This window comes from Felis catus, chromosome B4 (genome assembly GCF_018350175.1).
Source record: "Felis catus isolate Fca126 chromosome B4, F.catus_Fca126_mat1.0, whole genome shotgun sequence".
NCBI lineage: Eukaryota > Metazoa > Chordata > Mammalia > Carnivora > Felidae > Felis > Felis catus.
The window spans coordinates 105560480-105577434 of NC_058374.1; the positions used below are offsets into that span (position 1 = coordinate 105560480).

At 38.6% G+C, this 16955-nt stretch overlaps 1 protein-coding gene and 1 long non-coding RNA gene across 4 annotated transcripts in view; one reads left to right on the top strand and one right to left on the bottom strand.

Annotated features, from left to right (window-relative positions):
• TMTC2 (transmembrane O-mannosyltransferase targeting cadherins 2) overlaps positions 1-16955 on the top strand; it is a 404748-nt gene that overhangs the window by 16972 nt on the left and 370821 nt on the right. The gene's annotated exons all lie outside the window — the stretch shown is intronic.
• On the bottom strand, positions 6996-11867 carry LOC111561398. 2 transcript variants are annotated; one of them, XR_002743957.2, is made up of 4 exons: positions 11618-11867; positions 10245-10302; positions 8589-8777; positions 6996-7500 (listed from the first exon to the last, which is right to left on the bottom strand). It is a non-coding gene; the product is annotated as an uncharacterized LOC111561398 (long non-coding RNA). The 2 variants fall into 2 exon arrangements; XR_006600908.1 differs by lacking the exon at positions 11618-11867 and having other exon boundaries at positions 10245-10935.

The window sequence follows — 16955 nt, forward strand, 5'->3', positions numbered from 1 at the left end:
TGTGGGCCAAACCCACCATATAGCATGTTTTTATAAACAGCCATACCCACTTGTGCATGTATTATCTGTGGCTGCTTTCTCTTTACAGTGGCAGAGTTGAGTAGCTGTGACAGAGACCTTGGGCTTGCAAAGCGTAAAGTATTTACTATCTGGCCCTAAACTGAAAAAGTTTACCAAAGCCCAATCTAAAGAGAAACACACATTTAAAATTCTTCTAGCAGTCTTCCTGATCCCCGAGAGCACAGCTGGGCACGCTCAGGGGTTCCCTGACATTAGTCGGGAAACCTAGCCCTAAGAATTGTTGGGAGTTACAGCTCAAGGTCAGACTCACAGATGTAAAATTTTGCCAACTTCTCCTCAGATGACACTAGGGTAAGCACTTTCAGGCGAGTGTTGGAGAACCGTGGCATGGACCCCACATCTCTACGATTGTTCCCGTCTTTGCCTTAACCAGTGCCCTGATCCCGAGCGTGTTGCTGAGCAGTGGGTTTCTTGCAACAGTGGGTCTTTGTGTGCGGGTGCTGTGTGCCCCCGCCACGCGGCCCTGGCAGTCATGTTTGGCCTGCAGGAAGTGCCTGCTGCTTCCTCTCGGGGTGGAGGCCTCTGGGATGCTTGTGTAGCTGTTTGGAAACCTGGCCCCCCTGCATCTGTAGCCCCAAGCCTGTGTTTGCAAGCAGTTGTTGCCCAGCTGTCTGCTGCTTTGTTACATTGTTTCAGTCTCTGCTTCAATGTGCTCTCCAAGTGTTTTTGCTTGACCTCCCCCTGGGTATCTGCCTTGCTTTAGCTCATTGCTGAGCAGCTGTTTGGTATTCTTCTGGTATCCATTTTCCCATGTGGTCTGCCCACTGGTCCTGATTTTCTGTGATTGAGGTTTTGACACCTGCAAAGTGACTCTGCATCATTGCTTGGTTGTCGACAGCCTCGTCTTGATGCTTTTTTCTTCTTTGGGCTCCCCAGGAGGCACCCTTGATAAAATGTGTTCAAGAATGCACTGCCGTGATAGGAGGTTTTTTTTTTTTTTTTTTTTTTTCCTTATTGGCAAAGAAAAAGGCCGTATGTTTTTTTGCTTTGAACTGGATTGCCATCTTCCGCACTCTTTGAGAGTCCCCATTTGTAGGATGGTTTCAGTTTGGATATGGTTGTCCTCTGATAGAAAAATTGGTGTCAGGACCAGGATTGCCTACTACAGGATTGTGGCTGATTTCTTCTGCTTTTCAGGAGTATTGTTAACTTATGGGGTTAACTTACAGGGTTAAATGTGAGTTTTACAAAATAGTAGTCCCTGGCTTTTCAAAATTTGTACCTCAAATTCATCTTTATTGAATGGAAAATTCTGCTTTTGGTATTATTTTTAATAATGAATTTGAAAAACAACTAATTATATATGCATATGAGATGAAGTTATAAGGCCTGATAAATAACTGGAATACGTTTTAACCAAAAACTATCTGTTCTACTTAAAAACAATGACAGAAAAGCACATCTTATTTTGATTTCCAATAAGAGCCTATTAAAAATTCTTAATTCATAAACCAGGTGGTAAACATTGTAAAAGCAGACGTTTAGGTAGAAAGGTTTTGACCCGGAGGTAATGTAATCAATTTACAAAAAATGAGCTAGAGGAGACAGAGTAAATCAAACATATATTATAATACTTGTTTAAAAGGTATCATGATATTCTGACTTTGGGGAAAGTTCAATCCTAATGTTAAATTTTATGAGTAGGTATGTAATCTATATGCATTTACATGCAGTTCTCTGCTTGCCAGAAGCCAAAGAAGAAACAATCAATTTACAAATAACACAGAGGCAGTAAATTTGTTGGCGGCACTTCTGGGCCTGTTGTAATTCTGTAGTTCTTTCGATATGCAAGTTGTGAATTGCTGATGTTGCTGTGAGCCAAAGATATGGAGATATGTGAACGTGTCCAGGCAGCACTTACATTATGTAAGGCTTGGAGGTATTTTGATATCAGTGAAATACTTTATGGGTGTAATAGGAAAATGTATACTGCTGAAATCATAGCCATAAAATCAGTGTTTATATTGAAGTTTCCATTCCAATTCACATTTTAGGTTTAAAGGTTTTGCTTGGTGCTGTGTGATCAATCGAGACACAGTTCGCCTCTGGCAGGGGTTCAGGTCTGAATCTACACATCTTATTGGCTCTGTTCTAATCACATTGATCACTTTGAACTGTCACCTAGGAAAACATGGCTTCCAACATGGATGCCCTGTTTTCTTCTACAGTGGTTCAAAGTACATGACAGTCTCCCTCTAGTAGCTCTCTTAGGTCTGGCTGTCATAGTTGATCTTTTTTGCTTAGTCCAGGGTGATTGCTGTAAACGAGCTGAGACCTGGGTTCTTGCTTCTGCAAGGATGCTTCGTCTCTTCCAGGCAGCTCAGTATTTCCATCTCAAGTCACTTCCAGGTTACCTGTTGTGGACCTAAATCTCAATCTGAATAAATTATGATTATTATGAATGTGATAAATGAGTAATGAATTTAAAAACAGGAACATTTAGAAGGCATATATTTTATTTCTCCAGGGGAAATCAAGTAGGATGGATCATTGACTAATGGATGCCCTTGAGAATATTCTTTAAGTTTTCACTCTGGCCGTGTTATAATGGGCCTATCAGTGACTCGTCTGAACCAGGGTTTGCTCACCTCTGAACAAGACTGTAATTCCTGATCTCATAGTGTTGTTATGAGCATGAAATCCACTTCAGCTTCGTATGCATTGTTTGCTCTAATATACCAGGCACTATGTGAGTGGAATGGCATGCAAATGATGAATCATATGTTCTCTGGTCTCAAGGACCTCAAAAACCTGGTCAGTCATCATATATTTTGGTTTCCCACATGAATGAACACTTTGCTGAGGTATGAGAATACCCAGTGGGGGCCTGTAAGAAGAATTAGATTACCTCTGGAGAGACTGGAAAAGGATTCATGGAGAAAATGTCAGGTCGTTAGGTTGGTGGAACTCAAAACTGTGACTGCAGAGTTTTACATGTGTCCTCAGCATGGATGATGGTAGATTGAAAAAAAAAAAAATCAGGCTGCTCAGGATGACGATGCTTGGCTTAGCAGATAATGAGGGCAGGAGTGCGGAGAAATAGGTTCTGCTTACATAAATGGGTTAGAAAAAAGCTTAGGGTGAAAAGCTGCCACCACACTGAGATATTGTAATAGGATCATGAGTACTTTCCATCTGATGCCAATATACTATTGTACTTTGATCACAAACTCCATTTGCACTCCAGGCCCTTCTTACACGTACAGGTTAATGATTGCTGTCTGTTTTCTCCATGTTCACGTGTGTAAGGCCTTGTTTTCTTCATGTTTACCGTGTGGGTAATATCTTATGAGCTCAATAAATACAGAGACAAAACCCCTGTTTGGAGCTCTTGTCTCTTCTCGGACATTAGCCTCTCTCATATTGAATTCTGCATCTGCTCCCTTGCTGGACAAGAGAGAACCCCAGACTCCTAGTCTGTGACACAGGAGGAAGTGGTATGACTTAATGTGGTGAGGTTCAGAGATGGACTTATTAGTGAGGTTTCTGATGCAGTACTTTGAAGATGGAAGGAAGAACCAGGGAGAGGCTGCTCTGGCTCCCAGCTCAGATCTTCCTGGGCCACGAGTTCTATTGAGAATAAAGTCTGTTCTGAGGAGTTTTAGAAAATGGTAAAGCTGTATGAAAATACAAATAGTATCGTGAAAAACTCCACAAAAATAATAATTAGGCATGCAGTAGATTGTTGTGTCCTTTTAATAATTATGTGCAAAATACAGTGAGTTCTTTGTGTATTTATTTTCAGCTAATCCTCTCAACCCGGTAAAGCACTTACTTTGAATGAGGACATGGGCTCTGTGAGGTTAAGTAACTTGCCTTAAGGTCATTGAGCCATTAAATGATGAATTGGATTTGAACCCACACAAGTGTGTCTCTGGAGCTCAGGCTCCTGACCCCAGTCCATTAAAGTACCGGAATAGACGAGAGTTCAGGAGATCTGAGTTTGAATCCTGTGTTTTTTCTGGGAACTGTGTGAGCTTGCACCTTTACTTCAGCAAGTATTTACTTGTATTTCCCCATCTTGGTCATTGCAGCATAGACAAGAGATGAATCTGAGGCAATTTTGCTTTTAAAGCAGCTTTCTTTGGGCCATGGATCCCTTTGGCCATCTGGGAAAACCAATGGACTTCTTCCCCCCAAATTGTCTTGAATGCATAAAACAGAACATAGAAGCCAAAAAAGTTGAGATATAATTATCAAAATACTAAAACCCCAGTTAATTGTAGTAATACACATTCTTCTTTATTAATCGATTTAATAACAATCAAGCGGCCGATCCATTAGCTGCCATAATATCAAAGTAATGATGAGTGTAAATGATTTTTTTTTTTTTTTGAGAAATTTGCGACAACTGCACTGTGATAGAAAAGTGTCTGTGAATCTGCATGGTGTCACTGCATGGTTTGCTGCCTTTATTCATAATTAAAGGTAATCCTAAATTTCTTGAGGACTAGAAAACTAAGCTATACTTTTTTTTCCCCATCTAAATTCATGGGCTCCTTAAATTCTTTCTGTGCATCAGGATGAGAGCCCCTGGTAGGACAAGAAGGCATTTATTAAGATGCTACGAAGAAAGAAGGCAAAAAATAAAGGTCATTGGGAGTGTAGAGGTATAATATTTTTTGGACTTTTACCTCTCTAAACTGGAGGAGTTTGGCTGGGGTGAGTAGCTGGAAGCCTAGGAAGGGACATGGAAGTTCATAGTGAGAGCCCATCATTGACTTCTATTAATGGGGTGCCTGGGTGACTTAGTCGGTTAAGTGTCCGACTTTGGCTCAGGTCATGATCTCACGCTTCGTGGGTTCAAGCCCCGCATCGAGCTCTGTGCTGACAGCTCAGAGCCTGGAGCCTGCTTCGGATTCTGTGTCTCCCTCCCTCTCTGTTCCTCCCCTGCTCTCACTCTGTCTCTCTCTCACTCTCTCAAAAATACATAAAGATTAAAAAAAAATTAAAAAACAAAACAAAACCCTGGAGCTTATTCTTTTCCAGTACAGGATCATATAAGCTAACAAAATGTTGAGATTTTGTTTGTTTTGTCTTGGATTTTGATCAATAATTTTATAACCTCAAGGGTAGGACTGGGTAGTTTATGTTCAGAAAATCTGATTATTAGCTTTGACTTTTGATTAGTAAAATGGGAAAATACATTGTGAAAAGACAAAGTTAGGCATAGCAACTTTTGGAAAGCTAGGCTTGGGTTGAGAACAGTGGATACACTTAAAGCGGTCTGTGGAGAAAATGTTGGAAACTGCCGATTTGGATAATCTCTAATACCTCTTTTAACTCTGATTCTTTCACCCAAATATCCTTGATATTTATGGCATACTGAAATAAGTCTCGTTTTCCATGGATTCTGATGAAAGAAAAGAAAAAAATGAAAACAGATGGAAAACCTGAAAAGTAACTCTTGGTTGATTGACAGTAAATGTGGAGAATGCTTTAGAAAGGAAATGAAATGTTGTCTCCAGCAGATGGAAGCGTGTAAATTTTCCTCCACATTAGAGCTAGAATCTCTGTGACTGGTAGTGTTTCAGAGACAGAAGAATAGAAAGAAAAATTGTATGATTATCATCACAGGTAGAAGTAAAAGAAAGGGTTCACATTTTTATTAAAGGCTCATGCCCAAAAAGGAAAAGCCTTTCCTGCAAGATGTGGGTCCTACCCTTTCTTCCTCTTTATTTTTCATGCTTTGTCCTCAGAGAGCAGCCTTTATCTTCTTCCATTTTTTCTCTTCCCTTCCAGTCCTTTCAGATCCTGTCACTCCTTCCTCTCTGCCATTTCCACTCTCCCCTCTCTTCCCTCCCCAATTCAGGTGATGCTGAACATGGGCTCAAGAGGAGGCATCTCATTGAGCCTCACAGAGTTGATGGCACTTTGAGAGCTTCTTTTTGCATATTATCTCATTTAGCTCTGCATAGCAGAGGCACCTCTAAATTCTGCTACGTGGCCCAGGTAATCTGCTAAATAGAGTGATACTCAAGCTACAATTTGGGAAAGGGGAATGGCAGTCGTGGAGATGCTGTGGACTGACTCGCTTGCCGGAAGCCCGAAGACTGGCTCACACATTCAGAAAACTACAGGTTGTTCAGAATGACCAGTCTCAAGGATGTGTTCTGGAGACCTGCCAGAGATGGAACTTACAGAAGCAAGGAGAAAGGAGTTTGTGATGGGCCCTGGGTGACAAGCTAAGGAGCTAAGCTGAAAGCTAGCGGGGAGCCCTTGAAGGAGAGAAATGATCAGGCTTGGATTTTAAGATAGAATCCTCTGATGGAAATAGGATGGATAGACCAGAAGAGCCAGTTGAAGGCAGAACAGGTAGGAAGCTTTTGCACTAAATAAGGGGAAACGTTGAGAGTTGTAACTAAAGCTGAGGGGATTAGGAGAAGGAAGCAAATTTGAGGGAGTAAAGAAGATTCTAGAACATGAAGATTGGAGAGACAATGGGTGAGAAAGTTTAGGAATTTGTTGAAATTTCTGAGGATTGTGGATACTTTTAGTATTTCCTGTGTGAAGGGACATAGGAGGAAAGCAGTATTGAAGGGAAGGCTATAGAGTTTGGTTTGGGACATGTTGAATTTGAGGGTCCACTGGCATAGGAACTGTGGAGGAGTTTCCAGAAAACAGGGGTAGGGTCTTACCTACTTTACAATTAGTGTATTGTGCACTCAATGTGTGCCAGCCAGGGTTCTAAGCACTTCACATAGATGATCTCATTTATTCCTTAGAATAGCTCTGTGAGGTGTAGGTATGATTATTGTGAGAAAAATGAGTCATAGCGAAGTTCAGTGACTTCACTAACGTTACATATTTAGAAAGTGGTGGAGTATCCTGTAATTCCGTTTATATGAAATGCCCAGAAAAGGCAGATTGGTAGAGAAAAGAGAAAGGAGAATAGTGGTTTCCTGAGAGTGGGAATGGGGGTGGATGTAAATACACGTTAGAGATCTTATTAGGGTCATGAAAATACTCTAACACTGATTATGGTGATAGTTGTACCACTCAGTAAATTTACTAAGAATCATTGAATTGTGCACTTGAAACGGGTGAATTTTATGATATAAAACTCGATAAAGTTGTAAAAAATAGTGTTCGGGGTTGGGATCATTATAAATGTTTTATTTTAGCTGTTGTTTTCACTTGGGCTATAATAGAAAAATGCTTTTAAAGATAGCAAGGCATGTTCAAGTGCTTCCTGGCACCCTGAAAATTGTGCCTGTAACTTAAAAAAAAAAAGTATTTGTTTTTTTATGCCAATCTTTCAGTTTTTGCTTGATTACTACTGTCCGTGAAGCATTTTTCTGTTCCTGCTTGCACCTTGCTGGTTCGAAGCTCCTTTGGGATACAGGGCAAGATGACTAAGCTGTCTTCTGCCTGCTGCCTGCTCTCGTTTGCTCCTTCTCTTCCTTCTGCATTCAGAAACTGTGTTAGGGATGAGGAATTAAGCAACAACAACAAAAAGAAGGTAATTAAAACATTCTCCTGTCACTGGCATTCTAAAATTAGATATTATAAAGAACTCCGTGGGGCTCTGAGTCTTCCCTCATAAGACACAAGGGAGGTTCTGTATAGGATTGCTCCTCTGCGTATTGCCTTGGTTTTACGTCTTGGTTCATGGGATCTGAATATAGGTCGGGTACAACCTTGTTTAGAAAGTTCCCATTTTGTTATAGGCCGTGAAAAGGATTCCTTGTATCCATATTTGCTGTGATACCTTTAGAAGCAGATAATGGCAACAGAACCCAAGTCCTTCCTCCTCTCTTCACCTCTTAGTTCTGTCACATTATCATCATTTACTTTTATATTTTTCATTATGAAGTAGTATCTCAAATCATCCAATGTTATATAAAATGTAAAAGAAGAGAGATAATGGTGTTTTGCTTCTTCTGCTTTGTTTTACAAACCTTGGTGTCTGAATCATTTTTTTTTTTTTCTTTTGGTCAAGTAAATCCAATTTTGAATGCAACAAAGACTTTTCTGGTTAATCTTTGGGAAATCTGGTACATGTTTGGGCAAAATGTCAGCTTGATGTTTGAGTTTTCATACTGTGTTCTGAGGAGCAAGCCTTTATTTCTAATCCTCTGTTCTTACTAGTGTCATCAAAGAATGGCACTGATTGCTGGTGGCAGATTAGAAATGATAATGATGCTATTATCAGAATTAGTGGACACTTGTCAAGTATTAGTGGCACATTCATATTTGGATGCATTGGAATATTTGTAAATTGTTTCTGTGAGTGTCAGTTAAATGTGGGGGCAGATGTGTGGTAGGTACCTGGATTTATCACCAAATCTAAGTAGAATGTCTTTAAGGATGTGCACTATGGTACCATATGCTGAATGGTTTATTAAATAGAAAACGATAAGGTTGACACATAAAACTGAAACTTTGTGATTGAAATGCCCATATGCCTTTTCTGCTTCTCACATACAAGCATTGCTTTTTACACGATTTGTTGAGGCAGGGTGGCAGAGGGAAGGAGATATATGTAGAGAGGAGATAGTATTTACCTGGCCCTGCAGAACAGAAATAAATATCTTCACATTTAAAGTCTCACAAATCTGAAGAGGAAGACGAGCGGGAGATTTAGACGGCTGGGCTGTTTTTGTTCATGAGGCAGAAGTGTATCACTTCCAGCCTGGAAGTTGAGGTCCTTCAAGCTGTTAGTGATGGAATTCTTCACCACATTGTGAACCTGCCTGCAAGACAAATTTATTATCTGTTTGCTGGTTTTACTTGCAAGAGTAACAAAGGATCATTTTTATATTGTGTGCCTTAAGAGGCTTATTATTTAGGCACCTAAATTGAACAAATAAAAATCAGCTCTTTAAAAAATTGGAAACAATGCGAAAATGCAAAGTAAGAAATGAGCTACACAAAATACTTTGAAATCTTCAGGGGACCTCTATTAATTATTCAGAGGACATTCATTCAGTAAATTGTTTAGTACTGTCAATGTGTCAGGCATTTCGCTAGGTTTGAAGCTGTAAATCAGGTTTTTATTTATCCCGAATTGTGTTGCAAAAAAATACAAAGCAAAGGAAAACAGAATAAAACAGAAAACAGTTAGTTAATAGCCAACAACCTAAAAATTAGGACACTTTATTCCTAGATTCATATTTGCAGCTTTCTTAATTTAAAACAAATTAAAAAGAATTTGACAACAGCAGGCTCATATTCCTGCATGGAACCAATTAGCAGGAGCAAAAGAGTGACTGCCCCCTCATTACCAGTTTTATAGATGAGACAACTTAAGAAACACAGTTAGGCAGTGTCCCCAAGGACGCAGACTGTATATTGTGGAGCTAGATTTCAAACTTCATCTCGTCCAATTAAAAAACAAAAAAGTTCTTTCTGCTCTCTCATATTGTGGAGGTTGCAAAGCAAGATATAAACTAATATTTCCTACATTTGGCGATGCTTTAAATCTGTGAAACCTGAATTATACTGGTACATTCTAACAACCAACCTGTAAATCTAGGCAGGAGTTTAATTTCCTTTCAGAAAGGGAGCTGTTAGAGGCTCAGAGCATATCTGAAATCTACTAAGTGACAGTGTTCAGATTAGAACACAGGTCCCTGGCCTCAGGTGTTGGAGATTTTGGAATGCTTTGAAGATCACAGTTTGGCTAATAATCTGAATATTAAGCTCAAATCCAGAAAACGTGTTCTTCTTAGGTGTAGGATGAACCATATAACAGTGCTGTTTTGGTCAAGAGTGGTCAGAGATCAGCAATTTCATGTGGTTTAGTGAGTATTTCTGAAGAGGTACACCCAGTCACCAGTATGCTTGCTACATTGTACTTAATGTTTATAGAGATTTAACCTTTCATAGGAAAATGGAAATTGGGAGTTTTGGAGTTTATTAAGCAATTTATTAATATCCAAATTGAAGTTGTGGATTCCAACGAGCAGATTAAGCTTATAGATCTAGGATTTAGACTTGGCAAACACTATACTTTTTGTCCACTGTGGAGAGTTTAATTCTGTTGATTACAAATATGAAACAACACCTTTCCACTGTAGCATATATATTCAGGATATTGAGTGCTAGTATATAGCAATTACTACACTTCTATGGCTTTTGTTGATTATATTATAAGTCTGAATTACAAAATATAATAACAAGGTAAATAAGCAAAGACTTAAAATGAACAAAATACTCACTGAAAAAATGTCAACAGCCATCTCTTTACTTTGCGGATTGTAGACTTTCAGGGAATCTCTGTTTAAAGAATGAGTGAAAACCTCATGCAATACAGGTGCCACGACATTGGGTCAGTGCTTTTTCCTACTGTATACCCAAATTACTCATGTAGTAATTGCCCTTGGGCATGTGCCTGGTCGAGAAAATGTGATTCTGTCTCTTTATCACGATGTCATAATGTAGGGGAAAGAGCATAGCTTAGACTTCAGGTAAGCTTGGGTACGTGTTCTGGTTCCATTGGTTTTCTGTATGACCACAAGCAAGTTATGACTTGACTCTTATTTAACTGCATAATGGAAATGGACAATATCTGAAGGCCAGGGGAGTTTGAGATTCAGTGTGCAAAAAAAGTTCATGGTGAATAGTACAGGCTAGCTAAATGGTAGTTTTTATTGCTATTTTCGTTGTTTGTTGAAATGATGTTTTTAGTAACGTTTTAAAGTGATTCCAATTTTAAAATACAGTGATTGATTTACTTGATGTCTAAAATTTCATCTTTTCTGCCCTTCTTGCTCCCCACTTTTTTTTCTTTCTTTCTTTCTTTTTTTTGGTAATAGCTTTACTGAGATATACGATTCATCCCTATCATACAATTCACCCATTTAAGCTTGTACAGTGTACAGCTTTTTTCCATATGTTTATATATTTTTAATAAAGATTATATATATTTAAGTTGTACAACATGATTTGATATACAGTTGACCTTTGAACAACCCAGGAGCTGGAGGGTCAATTCCCTGCACAGTCAAAAATCCAAGTATAACTTTTGACTCCCCCAAAACTTAACTACTGATAGCCTGCTATTGATCAGAAGAAACCTTACTGATAAACAGTCTATTAGCACGTATATTTTATGTTATATGTATCACATACTGTATTCTTATAATAAAGTAAGCTAAAGAAAAAATGTTATTTGGAATCATAAGAGAAAATCCATTTACAATACTGTACTGTTTTTAAAAAATCTGCATATAAGTGGATCTGCACAGTTCAAACCCATGTTGCTCAAGGGCCAGCTGTACATATAAAGTGAAACGATTACTGTAGTCAAGCTAATTAAACATAGCCTCTCCTTACAGAGTTAACACTTTTTTGTGAGCGCACTCGAAATATACTTTTAGCATGTTTCCAGTGTTCAGTACAGTATTAAGCACAGTCATCATGCCTGTATATTTAATCTCGACTTATTTGTCCTGCATAACTGCAGCTCTGTGCCCTTTGACCAACATCTCCCCGTTTCCTTCCCTATCCCCTGGTCGCTGCCATTTTACTTTCTCTTTCTGTCATCTGATTTTCTTCTTATTTTAGGGCCCACAAATAAGTGAGATCATACAGTATTTGTCTTTCTCTGTCTGGCTTATTCCACTTAGAATAATATCCTCAGGGTCCATCCGCGTCTTCACAAAAAGCAGGATTTCCTGCTTTCTCATGGCGGAATAATACTCCACTGTGTATCTTCTTTATCCATTTGTCTGTCAAAGGCACTTAGTTATTCTGAATCATACTGCAATAAACATGGGAGTGCAGAGATCTCTTTGAGATCCTGAGTTGACTTCCTTTGAGTATCTATACACAGTAGTAGGTTTTTAATGTATTCACAGATCTGTACAACTGTCATCACAATGCTTAGAACATTTTAATAACTTCAAAAAGAAATTCCATATTCTTTTGCTATCATTCCCTATATACTCATTCCCTTCTGTGTGATGCAACCAGTGATCTTTCTTTTTATGTATATCTTTGCCAGTTCGGGACATATTCACATGCATGTAAATGGAATTATATGTAATGTTTTATGACTGGCTTCTTTTACTTAGCAAAATGTTTTCAAGGTTCATCATATGTCATAGCATGCATTGGGACTTCATTCCTTCTTATTGCCACATATTCCCTTGTATGAATATGCCACATTTTATTTAGGCATTCATCAGTCGATGGATATTTGGGTTTCTATCTTTTGGCTATTGTGAATAGCGCTGCTGTGAACAATCCTATACAAGTTTCTGTTTGAGTCCCTACTTTTAGTTTTTTGGGTATATTCCTAAAAGTGGACTTGCTGGTTTTGTGGTAACACTATGTTTAAACAGTTGAGGGACTGCCAGACTGTTTTACAAAGTGGCTGCACCCATTTACATTCCCAGTAGCAATCTAGGAGTTTCCCATTTTCTCCACACCTCAACACTTGTTACTATCCTTTTCCTTGTCCTCCTAGTATGACAAGAAATGGTGTGTGTGATATGGTATCTCATTGTGGTTTTGATTTACATTTTCTTGACGGCTAGTACTGTCGAACATCTTTTGTATGTCTCCTTGTTATTTTATTGTGACTCTTGAATAAACCAAAAAGCTCTAACTTTTGTCTGATTTGTCTTGTCCAACTCCCAGTGGCCAGGGTTGGGGGTGGGGGTGGGTGTTGAATGATGAATGTGCATCTAGAAAGCTCAGCAAAAGAAGATTTAATAAATGTTTCTTACTTCTGCTATATTTTAGCTATCAGATCAGGAAAGGAAAACAAGAGTAGAACTAATTGCTCATCAAGAGAGGAGTAACAAATATAAGTGGTTCCGATATGCATTTAAATTAGATTACATTTAATGAGAGGTTTTCTAAATGGAGTTAATTTGAAAGGACACATAAGTCATTGGGTTTAATCTGTGTACCTTTCAGTAAATAGCTACAATCCCTCCTCCCTCCTTAATTTCTGGTAAATAAAACTTACTCTTCAGAAGAGCATTTTACTTTCTTGTTCCCCATGATCTCTCTGAACAGCAGCTGCTGGGTGGGTTCACTAGTGTAATCCATCTGGTTAGAGGACAAAGTCACACTTTCCAGTTCCTTATGGACCAGAAAACATGGGCATTTTGACAAAGGAGCAGGGAAAGTAAAAAGGTTTTGTATTTGCTTTTTCTTGTAATAACTCAATTATGTTTTCATTTTGTTTTTTCTTTGCTGAAATGAATTCTACTTTGGTCACTTTCAATATTAAAATCAACAACAACAACAACAACAAGTAGTCATCTTTAGTTAGCTTCCTGCTGGATAGGGACTAGATCTGCAATTATGCATTGAACCTATTGTCTATAAAAAAGACCCTTGCATCCAACATTTGACTGTGAGATAATTTCTAAAAATAGTGGAGTAAGAGGATAACTGACCGATTTAGCACATGCTTTGAAAAAAATTCCAAGTTAATTTTGGTGAGAGAAGACAGAAATAGAGATTAAAATATTCAAGCTATTTAAACATTTATAGAAAAGTTAATGCCTTGCCCGGACAAAATTTCTAAGATTTCTGTAATGATATGTGTGGCCATTTGTATAAAGATGTACTATTTTTTTCAGAGTGCTTTTCCATTCAGTATCGTGTTGGCTTCTCACAAGAACTATGTGGTATAAATAGGGCAACAGTAATATCCTCACTTTAGAGCTGAAGAAATTGAGATCTTAAGATGGTAATGACCTATCCAAATCTGTCTTCTGGTTATTGATAGAGTGAGGATTTGAATCTGGGTCTGCTGACATCATCAGCACTTTTTCTCCTGCACTCTGTGGCTGTTTCACTTTTGCTGGATTGCTTCTGGAAGAACTCTAAGGTTTTTTTCTTTGTATATTTTGCAAAATGTTCACCAGCTCTCCCACTCCTGCCATTATGAAGACTCTCCTAATGAATTATGCATCAGCGTTTGACTTAAAAAAGAAAAATCAAAGGACTTGGATTTAAGTAGTATTCTCACATGGAAACATACTACTTCTTACATGCTTTTCTTTTCCCCTAAAATTGTTTGTGAAAGAATGATTTAAATACTAATGTGAAGCCTCATATGATGTTGCCACCTCAAGAATATGTGATTTGCTAAGCTGCGGAAAGTAGTTTTAAAGAAAAATTAGCTCCAGTGGCATTAAAAAATTCTTGTTCTTTTCCCCCCAATTTCATCGACTGTCAATAAAATCCATCTTAAGAAGCAAAGTGGATTTTGACAAGCAGTCCTCACTTTCTGCTGCAGGTTGTAATTGTCTGAATTTAACATGCTCCATCCGATTGATCTGTAAGACTGTAGAGTTTTCATGGCAGGTGTCTATTCATCGGGTCTTTGTGGCACCTGTTGTAGACTCTGACACATGGTAGGCACTCATCACATATGTTCTGAATGAATGAATTAGGACTCGGTGGTTCATTATCTGATGTGAAGGAAGATCATAGTCACAGAATTAAAGAGAAATTTATAACTAATAATTATTAGACCTCAGGCCTTATAATTTGGTGCAGGAGAGGTTTGAGGCTGAGACTAACTGGTGCAGGTAAGTTGCTCAGAGGCAGGGGTTCTCCTTGGCAGAGGAAGGTTGGAGGAGTGGAAGTTTCCATTTGTTTCTATTTAGAAATTCCCACTGGATCCTGAAACCAATATTGCACTCTATGTTAACTAACTAGAATTTAAATAAAAACTTGGAAAAAAAATTCCCACTGTAGTTTGCTGCTTTTGGTGAGCTGTGGTTGTGCAAGGTGTTCTGAGAGATGGGATCCATATGGCCTTTTCGGCATTACCAAACCAACGTACGGGTTAGAGTATACTACAGAACATCCTAGGATATCTGAAAACACATCTAGTCTGCTCTGTGCATTGAAAGGCAGAGTGTAGGCTTTCTCTAAGTAACCACTTGAGTGTTGTCACTTACATCTTAGAGGCCCTGGATAAGTCACTTAATTTCTCTGAGTTCCAGCTTCCTTATCAGTCAAATGATACAAAGACCTTTGGATTTGTTATAAGAGTTTACTATTATTATAATTTGTTATGAGAGTGAGTGATAATATAAAAAAAAAAATATTGTCCAGTTTCCTCCTGACATAACTCAGGTTTGAGTGTAGGGCATTGAGACTGTGCAAGGTAGACTGGAAATTCAGAAATAATCCTTTATTAATTTTGGAGTCTTAGAAAGTACCCTGGTGTCCTTTAAGAACCTATCATTACCTTAGGAGGACTGAAGGGAGATTGGCTGTTTAGTCAGAGCCTCTTACCTGTCAGGCTTAAATAGGAGTCACATAACAATATGCTACTTGTTAGACTTGAAAGACATAAAAATGTTGTATGGAAACTTGGAAGGAGACTGCTAATCAGTTGTCAAGGGTATATTCCGTCATAAATCTTTTAGCGATAGATTGGTATGACTCTCTAAGAACATATGGCCATTATTGTGTGATGTTATTATCTCATATTGTATTTCTCATAGATAGTAGCATCCATTTGTACTTCCCTGGGAAAAATATTCAGTAACTTCATGACCTTTGACAATATTCATGTTCAGACAATAAACACCTCTGGGCTGCTAGTGTCCAGGAGATGATACATGCAAACCATAGAGCATCAGGAAGTTAGGGAAGATAAAGGCAGTTGTGAGATGATCACCTCACATTTTTGAGACCTCTTACTATTAATTATCCAGAATCTCAGAGTGTTCCTTTCCAGTAGGAGGAGAGCAGGAAGGGGAGTTACAAACTAGATGTAGAGCAAGAGGCCTCTCCTTGTTCAAAAAAAGTATTAATAAAGAGTTGGTTGTTATTGTTGTTTTTTTTTTTTAATTTTTTTTTTCAACGTTTATTTATTTTTGGGACAGAGAGAGACAGAGCATGAACGGGGGAGGGGCAGAGAGAGAGGGAGACACAGAATCGGAAACAGGCTCCAGGCTCTGAGCCATCAGCCCAGAGCCCGACGCGGGGCTCGAACCCACAGACCGCGAGATCGTGACCTGGCTGAAGTCGGACGCTTAACCGGCTGCGCCACCCAGGCGCCCCTGTTGTTGTTTTTTAAGTCATCAGTAGAGAATATTTTTGGAAGGCATCCAGATTTGGAAGTGGGGTTAGGGGAGAATATTTTTTCAAAAAATCTTGCTAATCTGTATAATCAAAATAAGTTTTCTTTTCACCACTTTTCCACTTTTTTATTTTCTGTCATCTTTGTAATACCTGGAGGTGTCTCCATTAAGTGTGAATTTATTTGTACTGGATATTAACTTTCTTTTGAACAAGTAGCATTAGAAAATGGAAATTATGATTTATGGATTTTGGGACAAGTAGTGCACAAGATTCTTATTAAGATAACATGTCAAGAAAAATTGTTCTGGATGTCTCTGCTGTTGTTGACTGGAAGTGGTTCCCAGTTGTTAAAAGGGCACACAGATTGAGATGAAAAGCACAGGGGAGACCCTGGATGACTGAAGATGTGCAGGAAGCATGCCTACCACATGGTAATGGGATGGTAGTGACACTTGTGGTTCTTTTACCTAGCAAAAACAAACAAACGAACAAATGAACAACATTCCTTGAATGTTTCTTAAGTGCCAGGTATAGACCTAGGCTCTTTATATACAATGCTCCTCATTTCCCAGTGACCCTGATAGGAAAGTTCTGTTGTTACCTGTATTTTACAGATAGAGAAAGTAAAGCTCCCGGATATTATGCAATTTGCCCAGGTCACATAGTTAAAAAGTGACAAAGGCAGAGTTTGGGCTCAGTCAGTTATCCCATACTGCTGAAATGCTGTGTATCCTTGGGAAGCCTCTTTCCTTTCCTGATGTGCAATTGAGTGGCCTGTTAAATAACGAAGTCTGTTTTCTTTGTGTCTCTTCTAATTCTGATCTTTTGTGTTGGCTTTCCTGACAACACTTTGTGACATTTAT